General features: G+C 46.8%; 1 pseudogene; it reads right to left on the reverse strand.

Annotated features, from left to right (window-relative positions):
• Nucleotides 1-508: 508 nt before the first annotated feature.
• LOC120871545 lies at nucleotides 509-13,849 on the reverse strand (annotated as a pseudogene).
• Nucleotides 13,850-14,775: the final 926 nt, after the last annotated feature.

Raw genomic sequence — 14,775 nt, forward strand, 5'->3', positions numbered from 1 at the left:
GGATACGAGTGGAGGCTCTGGGCCAGGTCAGCAGAGAGGGCGGGAGGCCAGGAGGCTTCAACCGGGGGCCAAGGGTGCCATGTGCCGAGGGCTTCATGTAACTGTGCCCCTGAGCAGTGGGAGAGTGGGGAGGGGGTCTGAGTCCAGACCTGCTGGCATCCTCACTTCCAAGGAAGTAGCCAAGTGACCACAAGGAAACTGGACATGGCTTGCCTTAGACTTTGCTCTGAACCTGAAGATAGAGTCGACCTGCAGCATCCCCTGCACCTGCTGGGCCCCCAGGGCCCTAGGTGTCTGGGAGACGGGAGGGAACAGTGTTTTCAGGAGGCCTGGAGGTACAGGTCACTTTTTGGTGCTGGGTTTCAACAGTGACCTGCTAGACATTTTATCTGGAATAAAAAAAAGACTTCAGGAAAGAGTGAAGTAGGAGGGATTAACCGTGTAGTAAACCAATTAAACAAACTCATAGAGAAAGACAGATCTGTCATTACCAGAAGCAGGGACTGGAGATGGTCAAAAGGTACAGACTTCCATTTATTAGGTAAATAAGTACCAGAATGTAATGTACAACATGACAAGTGTAACTAACACGCTGTGGGCTACATATGATACGTATGAAAGTTGCTGAGAGTGGATCATGGGCTTCCCTGGTGGGCCAGGGGCTAAGACTCCACACACTCAATGCAGGGGACCTGGATTCCATCCCTGGTCGGGGACTAGATCCCACATGCCGTAAGCGGTCCTGCGTGTTCTAACTAAATCCTGCACGCTGCAGTGAAGATCAAAGATCCTTTGTGCTGCAACTAACACCTGGCATGGCCAAATAACATTATTTTTAAAAGAGTAAATCCTAAATTCTCACCATAAGGAAATTTTTTTTTCTATTTAATGTTCTATCTACATGAGATGAACATTCACTAAACTTGGTGTGATAATCATTCCATGGTATGTACCAGATCATTATGCTGTAGTGCTGTAGGTCAACTACATCTCAATAAAACTGGGAAAAAAAGGAAAGAATGGAAGAGGGTGGGAACGTAGCCAACCAGCAGTGGCCTTGGGCCCACTGAGCAGCAGGGTGGGCTGGCGGGCACTGAGCTCACAAAGGATCTAGGGGGACCTGAGACCCTAGAACTGCATCCCCCGAGGTTCAGGAACTGATCATGTTTTAGGTGGCCCCCAGAGCAGGGGACATGGTGGGGACCCCCTAGTCCAGCAGCTGCGCTGGTCACATCCCTGGGCAGGCTGGTCTGCCCTCCTACGTGACCCCTGGGTCAGGCCAGAAGACAGCGTGGCCTCAGTGCAACCGCTCTGCTGCGCTCACCCACCTAGGGGTGCAGGGTAAGGATGGGGAGTGAGGCAGCTCTGCCAGGTTGGGGGAGGTACCATACCCTGGGGCAGCAAAGGCTCCCTCCTGCTAAAGAACAGTCTAGAATGTGCCCACAGGTGCTTCTGGGAGCTTTCTCTGGCAGGTGTGTGAAGAGGGTACCCTGGCCTGCCAGTTTCCTCTCCCCCAGCACATCGCCACCTTCTGATATAAGAGACAGAGGAGGATGGCAAGACTACGGCCACAGCTCTGAACACCTGTGTGTGAACCCGCATCTCCACTCAGAGCATCATGACAGAGTCAGGCATGAAAAGGCAAAAAAGGGGGCTGTCGGGTATCACCCAATACTCCATGACCGGACACTTGTCATCACCCTATAAAACTACGTGTGACCACACAACTCTTAAATAACCAAGGGTCCAGCTCATGCTCCCCTCTGTGAATCCCTATTCCCATCCCATTCCCCCCCAGATCTAATCCTAACATTTTTGGGAATTATTTTATAGACCCCAGATCCTGTGTCTCTGCAACAGAAATGTGCTCAAAAACTGAGCACAAGACTCTTAAGTATTCAAAAATAATCTTCTGGATTGATAAGCTGGTACAATTATTATTGGTATGACAAGTATACTATGATTATAGTAAATAACTACTAAATATAAAAAGTGAAATCTAACAGATGGAGGGGGCTATTCTATTCAATTAGTTCCTATATCCACAGGATTCAATGTCAACTCTATTGTTTTCCAATTTACAGATCAAAACACTGAAAAAAATCCCATTCCCAAAAATAAACTGATGGGATGAGAAAGAGCTTTGTTGTTGAAACGTTCCTCAATCCTTTGCTCCCTTTCCGAGCTCTCGGGTCTGTGGCCAAAAACTGCATCCAGACCAGTGCCCTCCCAGCCGGAAGGACGAGTCCTGCAGGTGGAGACAAAGCAGAAGCCACCACCTGGCTAGAAGCAGCTGCAGCCCAGCACCCAGCCCACTTGAGAGCATCTGTCCTCAGACCTGTGCCCACAGTGGGCAACTGTGGGCACAGCAGGCAGAGGGACAGATGAGGGGTGTGGGGGCTGCAGAGGCCACTCCCCTGAAGCCATCAGGGAGGTACTCCTTGGAGCCTCTGTTTATCCCAACACCAGAAAGAACTTTCTGGTTTCCAGACTTAGCTGAGAAGTTAGCCAGGTTTTCTCCACACTCCTCTCAGTCACTAATTTTCTAACAGACTGTTTACTCTCCCATGAAGGTTTCTAAAATCTGCAGTGGAATCTGCATCCAGTAAAAAATCACTGCCCCCACCTTTCTTTTCTGGGCAGCTTGTGGGATTTTAGTTCTCCAACCAGGCCTTCGGCAGTGAAAGCTTGGAGCCCTAACCACTGGACCTTCAGTGAAAGTGTCAGTCATGTTCGACTCTTTGCAACCCCATTGACTGTAGCTGTCAGACTCCTCTGCCCATGGAATTCTCCAGGCAAGAATCCTGGAGTGTGTTGCCATTTCCTTCTCCAGGAGCTCCTCCTCAACCCAGGGATCGAACCCGAGTCTCCTGCATTGCAGGTAGACCCTTTACCTACTGAGCCACCAGGGATCTGGTACTGGTCCGCCAGGGAAGTCCCACATTTTTTTGATGCATGGTATAGCGAGTGTTGAGAAACGCTATGAACAGGACATTTGCATCACCCCCAAATCTCCAATGGCCCTTCCTTTCCCCCACCGCCATCTCACCCCTAAAACTCCCAAGCTGTAGTCTGACTCGATAGTTTTTCCATCTCCAGGATGTCATATAGATGAAATCATACAGAATGCAGGGGCTTCCCTGGTGGCTCAACTGGTAAAGAACCTGCCTGCTAGGAAATGTAAGAGACATGGGTTTGATCCCTGGGTCGGGAAGATCCCCTAGAGAAGGAAATGGCAGCCCAATCCAGTATTCTTTTTTTTTTCCCCTTCAGTATTCTTGCCTGGAAATCTCACGGACAGAGGAGCCTGGGGGGCTACAGTCCATGGGGTTGCAAGAGTCAGGCATGACTAGCAACTAAACAACGAAGCAACCACCTGTATTCTGGGAGATGGAAACACTACATGACATAATAGCCCCTGGATCCACAGTGGGTTTTGAGCGACTGAGCATGCACACGCTTGCTCTTTGGATGATAGTGAATTGAGCTGTCTGGACCACTCCAGTATTCTTGTCTGGAAAATTCCATGGACAGAGGAGCCTGGCCGGCTACAGTCCATGGGGTCGCAAGAGTCAGACACGACTGAGCGTGCACACACAACTACAGAATGCAGCCTCTGGTGTCTGGCCTCCTCCTTTCTGCACAGTACACTTGAGATCCCCCTGCCGTTCCAGCACCGGCAGCCTGGTCCTGCTTCCCGAGTGCTGTGCCATCGTCTGGAGGGAACGCAGTTTGCTTCTCCGTCTGCCAGGTGAACGACTGGGTTGCTTCCAGTTTGCGGAGATTATAAACAAAGCTGCTCTAAATGTTTGCATACAGGTGATTATGTAAGTGCCTGTTTTCACCCGTCCTGTGGGAACAGTGAGAAGTAAGGCTGCTGGGTCAGAGAGTAAATGATGGTTTAAATAAAACAAGCTGCTTCCAAAGAGGCTTTACACTTTCAAGTGCCCACCAACAGAGCATGGGAACGGGCTGTCCTACATCCTCAGGAGCCAAGGTCTTCACTGTTGAGCCAGTCTAACATGTGTGTCCTTGTATCTCACTGCTGTTTTTTAAATATATGAACTTTTAAAACTCAATACATCTAATTATGACATCTTATTCAAAGTAGTGGCCAACGTGAACAACATTTTAAGATGCCCACAACTGTAACACAACACAAAAAAGTAACTGATCTGTAGTAGTGGGAAAGTTGCAGGCATTGCTTTTACTACCGTGATTTGCTGCCAGCATTCAGATTCCCTAGTAAAGCTAAAATTTCAGCTATATCCGTGAAAATAAAGATGTAATATTCTCTTCCATCAATTTCACAGATACTGCTGACTTCTACCAGGGTTTAGAAGTCCTGCTTTCAGAGTAAATTCTGGACACATTCAGGACACACAGCTGCAAAGATTTAGAGAAGAGGCAGGACCCTATTCAAGAATCCCCTCTGCAGTGCAGATGTACGTTCTGTGATGTTTCTGTCCTTGCTGTGTTTGTGGTGGTTGCTGGAGGTTCCCACTTGGAGCCTGTATGTTCAGGACTCACTGATGATGTATTTGAAAACAAGTTCACCTACTCAAGTTATGGTTTTCCTTGAAGAGCAAATAGCTTCCAAGTCCTTATCAAGCTGTCAGCTTAGTTAATGTGTTAAGGGGAACAACTCATTTCACTGTCTTCCACCTCAGAGGTCAGCAGGGTGTAACCTGTGGGGCAGCCAGGGATGGGGGCAATGTGGCCACTGTGCTGATGGGGTAGTCCTGGGGGCAGATCTTCTTGGTCAGCCGCCCCTTCTTCTTCAACGCTCAGGCCTCCTGGTATGATGGTGAGAGAGTAGGGGCTGAGTGGGTGGAGTCTACTTCTATTCTGAGCCATCTTCTAGGTCCTGTGGGTAACTGCAATCTGAATCATAGGCGCTCTGGACCCCACAGGTCACAAATGGCACAATGATGCGAGTGGGGCCATCTAATTGATTGAAATCTGGATCGTAAGAGTGGTCCAGTAGCGGCTTGGTCAGGTCGGGCAGGAAGCCCTCAGGAGGGTCATAACCCTTACAGACAGCAAAGGCCTCGATGCTGGCGTTCCGGCTGCTCCTGGGCTTGGCACAGATCACGCTGGAGAAGAAGACACGCAGCTGGCTGTAGACCAGTGTCACATCCCGGCCTCGGAAGATCTTGGCCACAAAGCAGCCCCCTGGCTTCAGGACGTGTGTAGCAATGTTCAGAGCAGCTAGGAGGAGCTGGGACTGCATATACTCATCGACGTCGTGGAGGCCGGTCACATCAGGGGCCCCATCGCACACCACTAGGTCCGCGGGGCAGCTCTCAAAGTGCTGGACGATCTCCTTGGCAGTGGACAGCTGGGTGATGTCCCCCTGGATCTGTACCACGCCCGGCAGTGGGGCCATAGCCTGCAGATCCACAGCCACCACATGGCCAGAGCCCTGGCCCCCAATCTTCTGACTCAGCACCTGGGTCCAACCACCTGGGGCTGCGCACAGGTCCACGGCCCGCATCACGCCTTGGAAGAGGTGGAATTCCTCATCCAGCTGCAGCAGCTTGAAGGCGCTGTGGGCACGCCAGCCATTCTCCTTGGCAAGGCGGTGATAGACATCCTGCTTGTCTTCTGACGTCCGGCCCATCTCACAGTTTGTCCAGGCACCTGCCAACAGTAAGCTCAAATTTTCGGTTGGGAGAAAAGGAAAGAAACAGGTCACCAGTCCAGGAGCAGTACAAGCCTCGGCGGGAGCGCAAACCAGTGAGAAGCTACAGGATTTCAGTTTGTGTTCTCAGTTGATCTGAGTATCTGTCGCAGATGCCTAAGGGCAAGTGGAGTGTGGTAAGCTTGTCATCAAGGAAAGCGGTGGTTCGTGCGAAGCTGAGACCAGACTTGAATGTACCACGTGAGTTTCAGTATCTTGTGCCTATGTGGCCAGTCTGGCGAACTCTCTGTTGTTCTGCAGGGGGCACAGGTTCAATCCGTGGTCAGGTCAGGAAACTAGGACCCTGTATACCACGTGGCATGGCCAAAAACGAAAGAAAAGAAAAAATGAATCATTTCTCAGTTTTCACAGTTCTTCACTGGGAAACGATAAGAAATATATAATATACTGGTCTCTGTCCCCAGCTCCTGACACAGAGCTCCTAGAACCCATGAAATCTGAGTGGCAAGGCTGCCAGGAGGGTCTTTTGATCTAACCAGGTGACTCTTGGTGGGCTCCTGGCCAGAGGATGGTCACCAGGAAGACTATATACTATGGTCAGAAGCTTGGAAGCTTCAGCCTTACTCTCCATCCTCTGCAGAGTAAAGGGCTAGACATTGAGTTAATAATCAGGACCAAGTAATGGGACCTCCACTGAATCCCAAAGGACAGGTCTAGGGAAGCTTCCTGGCTGGTGAATGCAGGAAGGTGTGGAGACTGGAGCCCAGCGAGGGCACAGGGGCTCCACACGCCTTCCCCACACTCTGCCCCATGAATCTCTTCCATCTGGCAGTTCCTGAGTTATACCCTTTAATCATAAACCAGTAACCTAGGAAGTAAACTTTTCCTGAGTTCTGTTCTAGCAAATGATTCAACCTGAGGATCGTGGAATCCTCCTGACTTATAGCTGGTGGGTCAAAAGGCCAGGTGACAACCTGCAACGTCTAACTGGCACCTGAACTGGGCCCGTCTGAGAGGCTCTGTGCTATTCTTGGGCTCTCAGTACCCAACTGAGCTCTGCCAGGACAGCTGGCCAATGTCACGGGGACCTGGAGGACTGCTTGGTGTGGGAAACCCCACGCATCTGGTGTTGGAAGTGTTGCGTGTACAGAAAATAGGTGTTTTATTATTATTTATATATTCTATGTACTTCATGTATGGATGTGAGAGTGGGACTGTGAAGAAAGCTGAGTGCCAAAGAATTTATGGTTTTGAACTGTGCTGTTGGAGAAGACTCTTGAGAGTCCCTTGGACTGCAAGGAGATCCAACCAGTCCATTCTAAGGGAGATCAGCCCTGGGTATTCTTTGAAAGGACTAAAGCTGAAACTCCAATACTTTGGCCACCTCACGTGAAGAGTTGACTCACTGGAAAAGACTCTGATGCTGGGAGGGATTGGGGGCAGAAGGGGACGACAGACAATGAGATGGCTGGATGGCATCACCCACTTGATGAACGTGAGTCTGAGTGAACTCCGGGAGTTGGTGATGGACAGGGAGGCCTGGTGTGCTGTGATTCATGGCGTCCCAGAGTCGGACACGACTGAGCCACTGAACTGAACTGATGTACTTCATACGTTGTGTCTTTTGCAAATGTTTTCTCCTAGTAACTCTTTTCATTCTCTCAACGTTTTTCATATAGCAAACGTTTTTAATTTAACTTCTACTTTTCTTTTATAGATTGTGCTTTTGGTGTTGTAGCCAAGAAATCTTATTAAAAACTTTTATTTTTGGCTGCACCAGGTCTTCATTGCTGCACATGGGCTTTCTCTAGTTGGGGCAGGTAGGGGCTACTGTATGTTGGGGTGCCCAAGCTTCTCATTGCAGTGGCTTCTCCTGTTGTGGAGCACAGGCTTTGGGCACCTGGGTTCAGTAGTTGTGGCACAAAGTCTTAGCTGCTCCCAAGATCAAGGATCGAACCCATGTCCCTTGCACTGGCAGGCAGATTCTTATCTACTGTACCACCAGGGAAGTCCCAAGAAATTTTATCCAAGGCGACAAAGATTTTTTTTCCCTGTATTTCAGAATTGAGTTTTACATTTCCAATTCATTTTGTGTCCATCCCCTATGTATGGTATGAGGTAGGGACTGATAAAGTTTTAAATTTCAGTTGTTTTAATTTCTAGATCTGGTTCATGTTTTCATCTGCTTGGTCTCTGATGACCCTGTCTCTTCTCCATGCTTATTTCCTCCTTTTGCTTCTTTCACCATATTAAATACATTTTCCACATCTTATTCTAGATCCAGCAATTCTAGCATCTAACTTATCTTCAGCTGTGAGTCTCTCACTCCTGAGGCCTCTGTGCTACGTATACTGTGGTTTTCTATTATGAACGTACATTCTGGGGGCGTCCGCTGGCCTGAGGCTTGGAGGTGAGGGTTCCTCCAGTGAGGCTAACATTTTCTGAAGTCAGTCCTCTGGGCTTAGACATGGTGCTAATGGCTTCCCAGCCCTCATGTAGTGATTACTCACGAGAACACCACCAGACCAAGCCCAGCATCATCCCATGTGACACAGAGGGAACTCAGGCTGAGAGGGGAGCCTCCCACATAGGACAAAATGCAGTTGGTATCTTCAGCCCCTCCACTCCTTCACAACTTGGGACTAAAGCCCAGGACACAGGTGATTCCCTATTTCCAAATGTGCTTGAATAAAGTACACGTATTGAAGACAAATACATTTTATAAGATATTGAGATCTCATTTCTTTCATCACATTACAAAATATAAATTCAGGGGAAACATTTGTAAGTTTTTCAGATCACATTATCTGATACAGAATTCCTTTTAAATATTTTTATGTGAACCATTAAAAAAGTCACAAAATTGCTTGTTTTGTTTTCGCTTTTTGGATGCATGGCATGTGGAATCTCAGCGCCCTGACCAGGGATCAAACCCACACCCCCTGCATTAGAAGAAGTCTTTTTTGTTTTTTAAATATTTATTTTTATTTATCCATTTATTTGGCTGTACCAAGTCTTAGTTACGACATGCAAACTCTTGCTTGTGGCATGTGGGATCTAGTTCCCCCAACAGACACTGAACCCAGCAGCCCTGCATTGGGAGTGCAGAATCTTAGCTACTGGACCACCAGGGAATTCCCTAGTAGGCGAAGTCTTAACCACTATCCAGGGAAATCCCTGATATAGAACTTCTATGCAGAAAAATTCTCAAACTCAATTTGAAGAAAAAAAATTTTAATTTTTCTGCATCTGGTCTTACTTGCAGCATTAAGTGATCTTCATTGCTGCCAGTGGGATCTTTAGTTGCGGCAAGTGGGAGCATGGCGTCTTAACTATTGGACCACCAGCTGCTGCTAAGTCGCTTCAATCGTGTCCGACCTTATGCAACCCCGTAGACGGCAGCCCACCAGGCTCCCCGTCCCTGGGATTCTCCAAGCAAGAACACTGGAGTGGGTTGCCATTTCCTTCTCCAATGCATGAAAGTGAAAAGGTAAAGTGAAGTCGCTCAGTGGTGTCGGACTATTCGAGACCCCATGGACTGCAGCCCACCAGGCTCCTCCGTCCATGGGACCACCAGGGAACTCCCCAAAACTTTTTCCTGTTGTTTTTCTTTAAATTTTATCAGTGTACAGTTGAAATGAAGTTTCTTAATTATATACAAAAAGAAACAGAGATGCCATAAAGGAAAAAACAACTATGTAAAAATGTTCTGTGGGTGTGTGTTGTTAGTCACTCAGTCGTGTCCAACTCTTTGCGACCCCACGAACTGTATAGCACACCAGGCTTCTCTGTCCATGGAACTCTCCAGGCAAGAATACCAGAGTGGACTGCCATTCCCTTCTCCAGAGGAACTTCCTGACCCAGGGATCCAACCCTGGTCTAGTGCATCACAGGCAGATTCTTTACCGTTTGAGCTACAGGCAAGTCCTATGTTCTAAACAAAGTAAAAATGTTCTAAACAAAGTAAAAAGATAAAAATAATCAAGGGGGAAATATATGCAATATTTTATTTATAGCTGCAAAGGGAAAATATCCCTAACATAAAAAGAGCCCCTATAAATTAGTAAGAAAACAACTTACTGGGGAAATGGGGAAGAGTATGAAGGGCATTTACAGACGAGATCATGACAGCGGGCAACAGCAGCTGAGAAAAAGTAAACATAGCTCAACAGCAGGATGCCCTTTCACTTCCTCAATTGGCAAACCTTCATGATGTAAAGGGTCCTCCCCTACATGGCATATAGGAATATAAGTTGCTATATTTGGGGAGAAATTCTGTCAATACCTGTTATAAGATTTTTATAATTTATTCATTTTTAAAACCAATCATTTATTAAACTTTTTATTTTATACTGGAGTATGGTTGATCACAATAAACTGTGGAAAATTCTGAAAGAGATGGAATACCAGACCACCTGACCTGCCTCTTGAGAAACCTATATGCAGGTCAGGAAGCAAGTTAGAACTGGTCATGGAACAACAGACTGGTTCCAAATTGGAAAGGAGTATGTCAAGTATATTGTCACCCTGCTTATTTAGCTTATATGCAGAGTACATCATGAGAAACGCTGGGCTGGAAGAAGCACAAGCTGGAATCAAGACTGCCGAGAGAAATATCAATAACTTCAGATATGCAGATGACGCTACCCTTATGGCAAAAAGTGAGGAGGAACTAAAAGGCTTCTTGATGAAAGTGAAAGAAGAGAGTGAAAAAGTTGGCTTAAAGCTCAACAGTCAGAAAATGAAGATCATGACATCTGGTCCCATCACTTCATGGGAAATAGATGGGGAAACAGTGGAAACAGTGTCAGACTTTATTTTTTTGGGCTCCAGAATCACTGCAGATGGTGACTGCAGCCATGAAATTAAAAGACACTTACTCCTTGGAAGAAAAGTTATGACCAATCTAGATAGCATATTCAAAAGCAGAGACATTACTTTGCCATCTAAGGTCCATCTAGTCAAGGCTATGGTTTTTCCAGTGGTCACGCATGGATGTGAGTTGGACTGTGAAGAAAGCTGAGTGCCGAAGAATTGATGCTTTTGAACTGTGGTGTTGGAGAAGACTCTTGAGAGTCCCTTGGACTGCAAGGAGATCCAACCAGTCCCTTCTAAAGGAGATCAGTCCTGGGTGTTCATTGGAAGGACTGATGCTGAAGCTGAAACTCAATACTTTGGCCACCTCATGTGAAGAGTTGACTCTCATTGGAAAAGACCCTGACGCTGGGAGGGATTGGGGGCAGGAGGAGAAGGGGACGACAGAGGATGAGACGGCTGGATGGGATCACCAACTCTAAGGACACGATTTTGAGTGAACTCTGGGAGCTGGTGATGGACAGGGAGGTTTGGCGTGCTGTGATTCATGGGGTCGCAAAGTCAGACACGACTGAGTGACTGAACTAAACTGATGGTTGATTAACAATGCTGTGATAGTTTCAGGTGGACAGCAAAGGGACTCAGTCATACATATACATGTATACATTCTCCCCCTAACTCCCCTCCCACCCAGGCTGCCACATAACACTGAACAGAGTTCTGTGCTATACAGTAGGATCCTTATTTTATGTATGTATATCTTTGACCTATTATCCTAATTTAGTTCCTACTAATGGGTATCTATAGAAACAAAGCAGAACGACCTACATTTTAAAATACTTACCTCAGCTTTCAATGACTAAAATCAAAGATCGCTCTTGGTATATGTCCCATTGCACTTGAAAATACGTGGGTTATTTTAAAATATCTTTTGACATTGATTTCTAACATAATTCCACAGTGATAAAAAGACTGTATGATTTAATACCTTTATACCATGAAATATGGGAACTTGAATAAAATTTTTATTCTGCTGTTAGGTGAAAACTATAAATCTTAATTATGTTGAATTGGTTCATAGCCTTTTTCAGGTCTACTATATCCTACATTTCTGTCTATTCAATTATTATTATTATTTTAATTATTTTTTATTTTTTTACTTTATAATACTGTATTGGTTTTTTATTTTTTTTCATTCTATTATTTTTGAGAGCTTGATACTGAAACCAAATCCAACTAAAAATCTTTATTTATCTATTTAAAAATAATTGTGATAGTGGATCTATATGTAACTTTGTTCTGTATTTTCCAAGTCTCCTGTAAATGTGTTATCATACTTTCATAATATAAAAAATTAAAAAAAAAAATTTTTTTTAAATACTTACCTTAGTACGACTCTGGAGTGGTAAAAGCTGGACTCCAAGTGAAAAACCCATCAATGGGGAATAGTGAAATAAATATAGTATATGCTCACTGTGGATTATTATCAGTCATAAAAAGAATTAAGTTGTTTATCTCTTGACTTGAATAGATGTTGGAGATCTAGTATGTGAGGAAAAAAAGTGGGGTAGGGTGGGGTAAATAGATCTAAGAAGGACAGAGAACAGAAAGGAATTCTTATTTTTCTATGTTGTTTGAATTTTTATGAGACTATGTTTTATAATATTTAAAAACTAACTGTAGGACTGTCCTCATGGCCCACTGGTTAAGATTCCATACTTCCAATGCAGGAAGGGCAGGTTCAATCCCTGGTCAGGGAAGTATGATTCCATATGCTGTGGTGTGGTCAAAAATAAATAAATCAAAATACAAAAATAAGCCAGGTGACTTTCCTGGTGGTCCAGTGGTTAAGAATCCACGTTCCAATGTAGGGGGCATGGGTTGGATTCCTGATCAGGGAACTAAGATTCCACATGCTGTGGGACAACTAAGCCTGCAATACCACAACTAAGACCTGATGCATCCAAATACAGAAGTAAATAAATAAGTAAGTACTTTAAAAAAGTCAGTCAGACACAAATATATAATCTCTGTGGCAGTTGGAATGAAACAAACACAGCAGAACAGCAAAGCGGGGTTTTCCTTCTTCTTAAGAGTACCTCAGCACCACAACTCCGCATCGAGCACAATCTTTCGCTACTCTCCTCCACATGGTCAGTGTCACCAAAACTGAGGGACCAAGAATCATTTTAGATCATTTTGTTCTAGTCAAAACGTGTAGTGCCCCATAGTTCTCAGGGTCATTCCTGAAAACCATATTCTTTTACCACCCAACAACTGACGATCCTCCCCAAACTTCCCCAAGGACCCCAACATTCCATTATCATCAACTTTCAAATATTAAAACTGCACTGCTTTTGGGCATCCATAAAGGAAATTAACTGTTATGATGATCATTGATATTTAATTATTAATATTATGAACCATCAGTACCAACAGGCCCAGGAGTACACAGAGTCACACTCAGAAGTACTCTGTATCACACTGTTCTCGTTAAACCTATTTTTCTTTGCAATCTCATCTGCTACATATTGTTAAAGGAAAAAGTTCTATTTATCTATTACCTCGACGTCAACATTAAGTAGACACTTTTATAAATAAACTAACAACATGCCCATTTGCTTGACTAAAGGTTAGAGAAATGTGTGTGCAATACCTGAGCAATCTGTAGGCGGTGGCCATCTCTACACAATACACAAAGCCCCTAGGAAGATTTTAAGATTCGACATCGCATCTGGAAAATAAACCTGGTTTTGAGAGACCCTCCACGCCCTCAGTCCTGCAGACGCTGAGACAGCACGCCTCATTCTCAGACCCCGGCCCCGTGAGGCAGGGGAACCGATAACCCAATCTGGCAGCCTGGGAGCCTAGAGCTTTTTCGCACGTGAACTGCGAGCTACGCGAAGCTAAACCAGGTTTCCGTGAGGAAGGAATCCTTATCAGCTTCGGGGACAGACTTCTGTCCCTGAAACTGCGCAAAGGTGTCCACAGTTCTCGCTGGGTCCTGGGGAAGGCCTCCGGAGAGAGGGGGTGGGGAAGCGCCTCTTTCGACTGACGCGCCCGGCGGAGCACCCGGGGGCGTCAACACCGAAGACAGCGCCCTCCAGGGGCCAGCTGGGGGCACCCGGGAGGAGAGTCACCAGGGCAAAGGTCACCGGGGGGGGGGGTGCGGAGGACTGAGGGTGAGGGTGAGGTGGGCCGGGGGAACCGCGGGGCCACGGGCGGGCGCGGGGGCTGAAAGCTGCGCCGCCATGAGCCGCCCTCCGCCCCCCGCCCGGGTGCGGACAAGCTTCTGCACTCACCGTGGCTGCCCGGCGACGCGACGGCGAGCGCCAGCGGGGCAAGAGCTGCGTCAGCCGAAAGGGTGACTGGACCCTTTCAGCTTACCAGCCGGCTGGCCTAGCCCAGTGCGCAGGCGCAGCGTCGGCTAAGCGGGGCGGGGCGGTGTAGGAACCGGAAGGAGAGGCGGGAAGCGGGGGGGGATCTGCGCGCCGGTGCTCGGTCAGCGCCTGCGCACTCCCCCGGCCTTGTTCTCCCGCGGTCACCAGGACTCAAGCCCTCGTTCTATCATTCCGTTTTGCATCCAACTCGTCCGTCCGCTCCTCCCCCGTCCGGCCCACCCCCTCACCACATACTTAATTACCTGTTAACGTTGACGAAGCACATCTCGTCCTTGCCCTGATAGAACCTGCAATCTAGGGAGGAGGGGACACACATCAACAAGTAAATAACCAATTAGAAAATAAGGCTAGGCCAGGCAGGCCGAACAGCTTGAGAAAGGGAGGTGGTGGTTGAGTGCCTATTTTCAGTTGGGGGAAGGGAGTCAGAAAATGCCTAATAGGCTAAGCTGGGATTTAAAGGTCCACAGGGATAATTTGTTTTCTCTTGTGACCAGGGAGATGGTCCAGTGTGTCTATCCCTGGTTTCACTCTTGCTGCCACTAAACACCATCTGCACTGCAGACAGGGTGAGCTTTCAAAATTGAAAATCAAGTCGCCTTCCAGGTTTCAACCTTCCCCATTTGCTTAGAATGAAATCCAGATTGCTTGTCATGACCTTGTCCCTGTTTCTGCATGGTACTTACACTTCTGAATTCTTCTATTATCTGTCTGGAGTAGGAGAATGTAACCTCCTTTTCTACTTTGCTCATAGATTTAGCTCCAGAGCCTTGAAAACAAATTGCCACATGGTATGCTCAATAAAGGGATTCCCTGGTGGTTCAGACAGTAAAGCCTCTCTCTACCTGCAATGTGGGAGACCTGGGTTCGATCCCTAGGTTGGGAAGATCCCCTGGAGAAAGAAATGGCAAACCACTC

Source organism: Oryx dammah, unplaced genomic scaffold (genome assembly GCF_014754425.2).
Source record: "Oryx dammah isolate SB20612 unplaced genomic scaffold, SCBI_Odam_1.1 HiC_scaffold_12, whole genome shotgun sequence".
Taxonomy (NCBI): domain Eukaryota; kingdom Metazoa; phylum Chordata; class Mammalia; order Artiodactyla; family Bovidae; genus Oryx; species Oryx dammah.